Source organism: Aulonocara sp. 'chitande type north' Nkhata Bay, linkage group LG10, assembly GCF_057382095.1.
Source record: "Aulonocara sp. 'chitande type north' Nkhata Bay isolate Kocher_YH1m ecotype deep benthic linkage group LG10, A_spYH_male_GT1.1, whole genome shotgun sequence".
In the NCBI taxonomy this organism is placed as follows: Eukaryota; Metazoa; Chordata; class Actinopteri; order Cichliformes; family Cichlidae; genus Aulonocara; species Aulonocara sp. 'chitande type north' Nkhata Bay.
Genome location: NC_141353.1, coordinates 4835515 through 4845890, shown reverse-complemented (window position 1 = coordinate 4845890; position 10376 = coordinate 4835515). Strand labels below are relative to the sequence as shown.

Genomic DNA, 10376 nt, shown 5'->3' with positions numbered 1-10376 from the left:
CATTATTTTGTAATCTTAGTATTTGTTTTTTGGCATGGATTTGAAAAGCAGCACCTCATATGTTTACTGCAATTGTTAGCCAATTATTGGATTTTTGGGGGGATTTAAGGTTTTCAACCAAACAGTTCAGCACTGGCACCTTGGATGGTTCTTGTTGCATGCCTTTGTTAAATGCACATAAAGTAATGTTGCTGGGTTACATTAAAACATGGTAGAACAATATTGACAGTAGATGCCAAAATAATATATTTTTCATTTTTGAGAATTGTTTTATATATTGCCTTTTTTGTCCTAATAAGGAAAACGATTTTTTTCCCGTCCTTGTGCAAGGCTACTTTTTATTATAACTAAGTGATGTTAGTGACCATAATAGTAAATACTAGTGCTGTCAGCTGGACGGCACTAACACGTTGACGCTGTGCAGTCCCACGCATGGGGAGATCCACGCTAACTCGCTAACGGAGATTTATCACGTTAATGCGGTTATGGAGTTAACGTCATTTTAACGAGATTAACGCTGACAGCAGTAGTAAATTCTTTTCAATGGTATATTTTATGTTTGTCTAGTACTCTTCCACTTTTCAGCTTTGTAAATTTTAAAAAAATTGTTGAGGAAAGACGGTGCTTTTTTAAATTATCTTTAAGCAGACAAAACATCTTATGTTAACACACCTAAGTCTTTGCTCCTCTACAGTAAATATATTGTCTTTTCAGGGAGTTTGGGTTTAACAGCTGTTACAGGAAAAATGATTCTATGTTTCTTTACCTTCTTTTAAATGTACAAAGATGCCTTTTGTCTGCCCTTTGCCTATGGTTAGATTAGTTTAGAATTATCTTTTTAGACTTTCCCAGCAAAGACATCTTGCTTCTGGGACATATTGTTTTAGATTGTTTTATCTTCCCTAGCTCTCTGCTGACGAGACTAGCACCATATATGGAGTTGTTTTATTTTATCTGTTTATTATTTGTTATCCTGTTCTCACTGTCTCTGTGCTCTGTGCCTATAAAAATTACCAAGCCACTGTGCATGGTGTGAGTTGTTCTTGGCAGCTCACCCGTGTACACGTTTGATAAAGAAAGTAACTTTGTCTCATTGTGTCTTTATTTCTCCTGGGTCTTTTACAGAGTTTTCCCCCAACATTTCATGGTCCTTCGACAGCCGGAGCGCCTCCATCGTGTCCCATCTCCGTGACCAGTCCACGTTGTTCGTCTGTCGACAGCTCACACACCAGGTGTGTGATAAAAGTCCAGGAGCGTTTAAATTCGGGTCTTGGCCAACGTCTTAGAAAGCGACCCACGGTGGTGGGGCCCGATCGAGGTGGACCAGACCCGGCGACACTGACCAGGTAGATACAGACACACTGACACAATCTTGCGTAAAAGCGCATTTTGAATTCAGGGAATTTAAAATAGCGGAAGTAGCTCGTCGACTGGTAGCTTTGGAAGCTCGTCGACTGGTAGCGTAGCTCGTCGACTGGAAGCTTTGGAAGCTCGTCGACTGGTAGCTTTGGAGCTCTGGGTAGCTCCCCCAGCTGGGTCTAGACTGGGTCTAGGGAGTAAGTAGCTCTGGGAGCTCCCCTTATCATAAGGGTTCCGGTCGCGCGCGCGTTGAAGCTGTGAATGTGTGTGTGTGTATTGTTTTAATTAATGGAGCAAGCTGAATTTTCACGGTCCAATAAGAGACTGAGCTGCTCCTACTGTGTTTTTCTTTTACTGCTGTTCACTGACGTGCTGGTGAGTTGAGAGAACGGTCGAGTTCCGTCTCGTAAAGTTCACACCGCTTTTGGAAATAGTCCGAAAGTAGAAGGGCGTGTGAGCAACCACTCTCGTCTCTAATACCAGCGAAGGTGATAGCAGCTGTATTGTGTATATATTACTTAAACAAAAAATAAGTAAATACATAAATAAGATGGGTAATCAAGCAAGTGAAATTAAAACTCACTCCTGCTGACGAGCAGTGGTGAGAAAAGAAAAGTCCAGACGCCGGACAAAAACAGTGTCTGTAAACTGAGAGATTTAAGAAAACAAAATATAAACAGTCAGAAGAACAGAACTCAACTGCCAGTTTAGTAAAACCAGAAGACGAGACACTGTGCAGTGCCCACAATCCTTTTAGAAAGCCATCACTCATTCCTGCAGCCGCATCTGCAGCACCACCCATATCAGGAAGAACTTAATAATCCCTTATTAAGTGAAAACTAGAGATCAAAGTAGTTTGAGGTAGTTTAAAAGGGTTGAAAACAGACCCCACTGAGTAGATATAAATATAAAAAGTACGAAATAAAGATAAACAAAGGGAAAGTTACAGTAGAAATTATCTTTAGAGTATTTGAAATTAATAATAGCAAGGATAACAACCTGTAAAGTGATATCAACAATGAAACACAGTTGGCATGACGACCATGCCCAGCATGTATAAAATGAATATAAAGCAAATAATTCACACGAAAATATTTTAATAAAATAAATAAGGTATATTAAGGCTGTGTCATTGTTCAGCCAAGGACAGTGTGTGAAAAGGTAACTGTCTCCACCCTGGGAAAAGGATGATTCTGCAGGTCATCTGAAGCCCTTGATGGATACAAAATAAAATATAAATAATATATTATAATAGACCTGCCTGGTCCGCCATGCAACAGAGAGAACAAATGTGACCGCAGATTGCATGAATTCTAAATTATCTGTTTGCTGAATAAGATGATCCTAACTAACAAATTGGCTCAGGAGTAGTATAGTGGTACACACTGATAAAATATTATAATATGCTATTGCTGTTATATAAGACAAAGAGGATAATATTAACAATGACATAATATTAATATGAAGAGGCACCTTAATCGGTTATGATGTGAGGTGGATAACTGTTAAGCAGTAGTCTGCATCAAGCTTAAGGTTTGCTGAAACTCAGTGTAATGACATGTGAGATGAAGACAATACAGAGAATAACTAAACTAATGAAGTGCATAGAGGCACTTGACCAGCTTGAAACCTATCATCCTAGAATGACACATTGCTGAGATATAGAGCACACCTATAATAACAACCAATAAGCAAAACCCTGTAGACAACAGCTAAAACTACAGGATTGAGAAGCTGAATTAAATATGTAGACACTGCTAAGCTGATGAGCATGTTACACATTTTCTTTTCTTTTTATTTGTTTCTTTTAGAGCAGAAGCTGCTGTAACACACCCAAAGAAAGACTGTAGGTCTGACCAACCGTCCCAGTCGTGGGCAAAAAGATGTCAGTCAATAAAATTCTAAAAGATAATTTATTGACAAAAAATATATCAAGAGATAAAAGATAAAACAGTCCAGTGTCCCACTTAAGAATTGTATAAAAACACACAGTCCCAAGGCCAGAGCCAGCTATGCCACACAGCCAAGTTGCACTCCACATGTTGCCTTTAACAGGGTTAGAAGTTGTCCTTGGAGACCCACCACCCTGCAAGCATATAGTCAGTGGTCACTCAAGCCTCTGGAACTCTGCTGCCTTTAGGCTGTGGCATATAATAGGCCCTGGCCTGCACAGAGAGACAAAACGACACACTTAATATAAAATTCATAGGGCAAAACCCATCCATCCCAAACATATCTGATTTCATCACATTACATACCTGCACAGAGAGACAAAACAACACAGCAGTGTTTGTAGTGTGGGCTATAAGAAGACCGGTGTATCAGTGCAATCAAGTACACCTGCCTCTAATTACTCCAACCTCATTCCAGCCATTGGCTCACCAAAAATGTGACACACACAAAACCACTCCCAACCCAGTGCAACTTCACACAATAATATGGAGCTGAATTAACACAGGCACATTAGTCTACCATGTTACAAGCTGCATGCTATTACAAGCCAACATATGCAGACTTCTGCCTTGTTCGGGTGGCAGCATTTTTCTTTTTTCTTTTGTGTCCTGACACGTTTATGTTTTTTGTTTTTGTTTGATTATTTTGTTGGTTTTGGAAACGAATTTAAACGAACTTGTGACAATACTTGAGAATCACAGTGACACATAGTGATTAGGCATATGATTGAAAAATGCCTAGGTTTAGAGCTGTGAGCTATGCAAAGTTAAATATATATATATATATATATATATATATATATAAATGGGAAACAACCCTAACTTGAAAGTTTGAAATGTGTGAGATCCATGAATTGTTTGAAAAACTACAAATTATTCAAAACTGCCTTAAGTGAAAATGTAGTGTTGCATCTATTCTCCCAAACCAAGACAAACAAAAAAAGAAGAAGCTTTCTGTAACTTCAAAATAAGGCTGACTGTTGACAATAGACTAAAACACTAATCCGCAGGTGGCTATCAGGAACAGAGAGGCGAGCAAAGTCACAAACACCAAGGCTGCAGACAGCCACGCAGAAACAGCAGATAACATAGAGACAACGCCTGCTAGAACCGTGGAGAGGAAGGTCACTTCCCACGAGATTGTAGGAGTAGAGGACAAATTAGTTGTAAAGTCAGCTTCAGGCCACACAACTGTACAACAATTAACTGCCCTTTTAGAACTAGTACACACAGCAAGTGGCCGCAGGTGCTTTATTAAATGCATATATGACCCGTCGTGTCCAGTAAATTTGCTAGGTAGAGACGCTCTGACAAAACTTAAGATAGCAGTCATGCCATTCTTTTCTGGTATTACACCTGAGTGCCAGAAACCGACCGAGTATCACAACATTCTGAGATTTAAACAAACTCCAGGCCCAGATCCACCTTATGATCAGCAAGTGTGGAAGCTAGGAGAACAGCATTTGACCTTACAGCACAGGCCGAAATTGTGTAGGTTACGCAGTAACCACAGATAGTAAAATAATAGAAGCAAAACCACTTTCTTCTTCATGTCCTGCACAGAGCGCTGAGCTGATAGCTGTGATACGCGAAAGCTAAATACACAAAGACAAACTAATAAACATACATACAGACAGCCAGTATGTTTTCTCTGCTGTGCATCATTTTGCAAAAAATTTGGCATAACAGAGGAATGATTACACCAACTGGCAAACCAGCATGCCAACCTCTTACAACGCCTACTGACTCTTTCATTACTACAGGCAACAATTTTGCTGACAGAGCAGGCAAACATCACATTGATGGCAGTAAACACACATCAGATTCCACTGGATGTGTTGAAAAATGAACAAAAAGCAGCAAGCACAGCAGAGCAGGCAAAATGGCTAAAACACGGTGCAGTTCTGACAAACGACTTAATGATGTGTTATGGCAAGCCAGTGTTGCCAAAAAATTCCTCCACAAAATGGCGGCATTAGTGACTCATGGCTGTACGCATTTGTCAACGGGGGGACTGACCAGTATTGTCAACTCTCATTTCTACACTGTAAATTCTACACTGTAAATTTTGAAACCTCAGCAAAACAATTTGTCAGAACGTGCATGACGTGTCAAAAATATAATGCTCAGGGAAATCTGAGACCACACAATCCATATGGACTTTATTGAGCTAAATGAATGCCAAGGGTAAAAATACGCTCTAGTGGTTATAGATGTATTCTCAAAGTGGCCAGAAATCTACCCAGTGAAAAAGGCAGATACAATTTCAGTAGCAAAATGTATGTCTAAGTTGTAGGAAAATAAAGAGATGATTGTAAATGACGAAGAATGTAATGATGTCTATCAAGTGTCTTGCAGATCACAGCCCGGTGACTGGGTTCTGATCAAAGTGCTCCAAAGGAAAAACTGGAGCTTGCAAAATAGCGGAACGACCATCTTGCATCCATCAGAGCCAGTAAGTGAAGCCATCTAAACACAGCTGACGGCAGGCTTGCCCACTTGTTGTGATCTCGCCCGGTGGAGGGGTCAGCTTTCCTGGCCGGGGGGTCTACTCGCGACAGGAGGGTGTGTTCCGTCGTCATGAGGTGGTGGCTCTTAACAACTGCAGCGGCCCTGACCATGGCCGGGCTCCTCATCTTTGTTTCCGTGAGGGACAACAAGTCACGCTATATGGAGAAAAGGCAGACACTGTATGACAAAGGACAGTACACCGAGTTTCCCCATGGATACGCCACTAACTTTTGGTGGCAGTTTATGAACACTACAGCTCACTTGAATAACAAAACTGACTGCTATGCATGTACCCATATGCCCCTATCCTCGCAGACGTCTGGCCTGTGGCCGTACAGCATACCTGAAGATCGCAGTTGGTGTCTGTTGGGCCTGGCAACACATCCAGGCTACGGTACTCTTTGGTCCAAGGCCAACTACAGCATCCCAGCAAAAGCAACCTGGAGGTCATCATCACTCACGAATGTGCACTGTTCCGGACAGACCTACCTACTGACCTGGCCCCAAGTCTCAGACCCACTGCCTGATGTAATTCTACTGAACAAACTGAACGCATCACAACTTCCAGTATGTGTGATGAACAATGGATCGCGGGCAGTGGGGGAGCTGCCTACTTACCTATGCAAATACATATACACTTTCTGCCCACCGAGGAACGAGAGGAAGTGTATGGACTGTTCACTCAACGAAACCTGTGCCAGTAACACGACGCTGATGAGCCTCAACTGTCGCTCAAACTACAGCTACCGAATGCCACTACAAACAAAGACTCAGTACCAGACAGGATGTGCACGGACGGCACCCAGCAGCAGAGGAACCAGAGTTTTGGCTGACTGGTACTTCCTATGTGGCAACAAGGCTTATCTGTCACTCCCTGAAGGTTGGGGGGGTCTGTGCGCCCTAGTGGAATTATCAGATCACGTTTTCTTCATGCAACGTGTTGCACATCACCCAAGCCGCCGACAGAGACGTGAAGTGGACTTCACCTCACCCAATTCTTTCGGCATTACTGTGGACACTGGAGTGCCAGGAGAGTTTCGCATCTGAGGAGGAGTGAAATTCTTACAGAGCTTGATCCCCGGCATTGGAGTTGCCGAGGTGCGGGATCATGTGGAAATCAACCGATATGCTCTGCTACGACACATCAACTTGACTAAGACCCTGGGAACCGCCTTAGCAGGAGAACAGCAGGCCATCAGAACGATGGTGCTGCAGAACAGACTGACACTAGACCTGCTAACAGCATCACAAGGAGGAGTTTGCAAGCTGATCGGGGAAACATGTTGCACTTTTATCCCTGATGGATACGAAACTGGAGGAGACATTTATGAAGCTTTGCAGAATTTGACCGCTCTGCAAAAATATGTCACTGACCACACACCTGGAGCAGCTACAGCACAAGGCTGGCTTGACTGGCTGTTCAGCGGTTCATGGCTGGCTGCTGTAGCAAAGCCATTTTTCCTTCTAGGTCTCATCATGATAGCACTGCTCATATTAGTGTTGTGTGTGTTGCCATGCCTAAGAGTAATGATTTCAAAGATGATAACAACTACAATGACTGCTTATGTTGCCGTGCCTCAAGAAGAACAACATCCCGTTGCAATTCTGTTAGAGGAGAACTTGTACTAGCTGCTAATAAATGACGTGGTGATTAAAAATGACTTGTCAAGTGATCACGCACTGATTAACACATTAGTAGTTTATGCAGGTACAATATAAGGTTTTCACCCTTTTATTTTTTGAAGTTCTCATCCTTTATTTTTTGAAGTTTTCATTTTACCTATTAGGTTTTCATCATTTTTAAATACAAAGTTTTCATTTTAGTTTTCATCCTTTTATTTTTTGTAGTTTTCGTTTTAAAATATAAGGTTTTTATCCTTTATTTTTTTGTAGCTTTAGTTTTATTATTTTTTCTTGTTTATTCCACTTGTTATTTCATTTACTATGTTTTTCTTTTTATTATTTTCTTTTGTTTTATTCTTTAGACCAAATGACTTCCATTTCTGCTATGCTGACATTTTGAAAATTAAAAAATTGCTTAAGATACTTAATAAATAACCTTCACAGACAATTGTTGTATACATTTAAAATAAGTTAAAACAGGAGGGAATGTTACAGGAAAAATGATTCTATGTTTCTTTACCTTCTTTTAAATGTACAAAGATGCCTTTTGTCTGCCCTTTGCCTATGGTTAGATTAGTTTAGAATTATCTTTTTAGACTTTCCCAGCAAAGACATCTTGCTTCTGGGACATATTGTTTTAGATTGTTTTATCTTCCCTAGCTCTCTGCTGACGAGACTAGCACCATATATGGAGTTGTTTTATTTTATCTGTTTATTATTTGTTATCCTGTTCTCACTGTCTCTGTGCTCTGTGCCTATAAAAATTACCAAGCCACTGTGCATGGTGTGAGTTGTTCTTGGCAGCTCACCCGTGTACACGTTTGATAAAGAAAGTAACTTTGTCTCATTGTGTCTTTATTTCTCCTGGGTCTTTTACAGAGTTTTCCCCCAACAACAGCAAATTGGTAGAGAAAAACAAACAAGAATTTTGCAGGATGCAATTGCTACATTCATGTAGTTGTAAAAAGCGTGACAATATATTAAGCAATCCAAAGTATTCAGAATATGTTACTCACACTGAGTAACTTAACAGAATACGTTCCAAACTACATTTTGGGCCACGTGTTCTGTAATGTAAAGTTGAATACATTTTAAAAGTAACCAACACTGGTCACCGGTGAGTCAGGATAATGTGCAGCAGGTGTGTGATTGTTTGCAGGTTTGTAGGCCAGAGGCGGGAACCTGCATGAGTTCCACCTCATCTGTACCAAGAGTATCTGGCTAGAAGATCTCAGTGCTCTTTTGGGGTTATATATGTTTAGGAGTTTGCTTAAATAGCTTGGCGTCATACCATTCAAAACTTTGAAATTAAGTAAAAGAATATTAAAATCAATACAATAATGGACAGGGAGCCAGAGTTAATTTGCTAAAACTGGAGTGATGTCATCAAACCTAACACCTGCTAAACGAACTGCAGCTCCATTTTGGATCAACTGTACATGATGGACAGATGAGTGTTTAAAACCCAAATAAAAATAATTGCAGTAGAAGAGATGGAGGCATCAATACATTTTTCTAGGTCTTTAGGACTTTGCTTTGGCAATTTCACGTAACTTGTATCTCTAATTTAAAAGAGCTATCTAAAACAAGTCAGAGATGTCGTACATTCTTGGAATGATGACAAACAACAGGACCAAGGGTACCAGTTGGGGGCATGACTTCCAAAAACATGAACTTCAGACTTATTTTCATTTAGGGTAAGGAAATTCTGTATTAGCCTGTCTTTCACATCATGTAGACAGATGCTGCAGTTTGACAGAGGCATCCAATTTCAAGGGGAAGAAAAGTTGGATATCATCAGTATAACAGTCAAAGGGAATGTTGTATTTCCTGAAATTTATCCCAAAGGCAGCATGTATAAAGAGAACAGAGCGGGACCCAAAACAGACCCTGTGGTCAATGTCACCAGCAGGCCTCTTCCATTGAGGGCTGCTGGTGACATTGACCACATTGACCAGAAGTCTTCTTCTTTGTCCAGATGAACTTTTGTGTGCTTTATCTGGAGAAGTGGCGTCCTCCTTGGTCTCTTCATCTGTGAAACCCAGCATTGTGCAATGTCTGTTGGACTGTGTGCCTTGAGACATTGCCACCAGCAGAGCCCAGATTCACCAGGATGGCCTTGATGGTGATCCTTGGATTCTTTCTTTTTTTTACTATCCTATCCTCCTGGCCAGCACAGGTGTCACTTTTGGCTTCCGATCACGTCCAGATTTTCCACAGTGCGGAACATCTTGTATTTTTAAATAATACTTTGCACTGCAGCCACTGGAACTTGAAAACATTTAGATATGGACTTGTAGCCCTTTCCTGACTTGTGAGCAGCCACATGTCCTCACTGTGCTCCTTTGTCTTAGCCATGGCTGTCCACAAACCAACTGCAGAGAGCTGCTGTTTTTCACCTGTTGAGTTGATTAAAACAGCTGTTCCCAATTAATCAGTGTAATTAGGATGCTTTAGAACAGCTTGGACTATTTGGAATGGTATAGAACTTTGGATTTTCCCAGAGACTGTGACAGTTTGTGAAGGGTATGAATAATTCTGGACATGACACTTTTTGTTCAAATTTAAATAAAAGCTCAGAAATAATTTTTTCCCACACAATGCCACTTTTACATCGTCTTATTATCTTTTGGAAGATGCCTATGCCATTTCCAGTCAAAAAATAACTTGCTAAAATTTGCCAGGGGTATGAATAATTGTGGGCTTGACTGTAAAAGTATTAGTAATGTGAGACACACATGCAAAGACAACTTGAGTTGCTATGCTGGGCTGTACTGCTTCCTTCTATTCCACTCCTTCATGTGAAAGTGCAACTTTGAATATCAACGAGAGACCTAAAAACAGCATAGTCACCCTGAGGCAAAACTGAGGTGCAGAGGTGAATGAAACGGAGAGGTGAGGAGGAAGAACAGTGTCAAACATAATCTGTGA

General features: G+C 40.8%; 1 pseudogene; it reads left to right on the top strand.

Moving 5' to 3' along the window:
- Window positions 1–4125: 4125 nt before the first annotated feature.
- LOC147320063 (uncharacterized) lies at window positions 4126–8317 on the top strand (annotated as a pseudogene).
- The last annotated feature ends 2059 nt before the right edge of the window (window positions 8318–10376 follow it).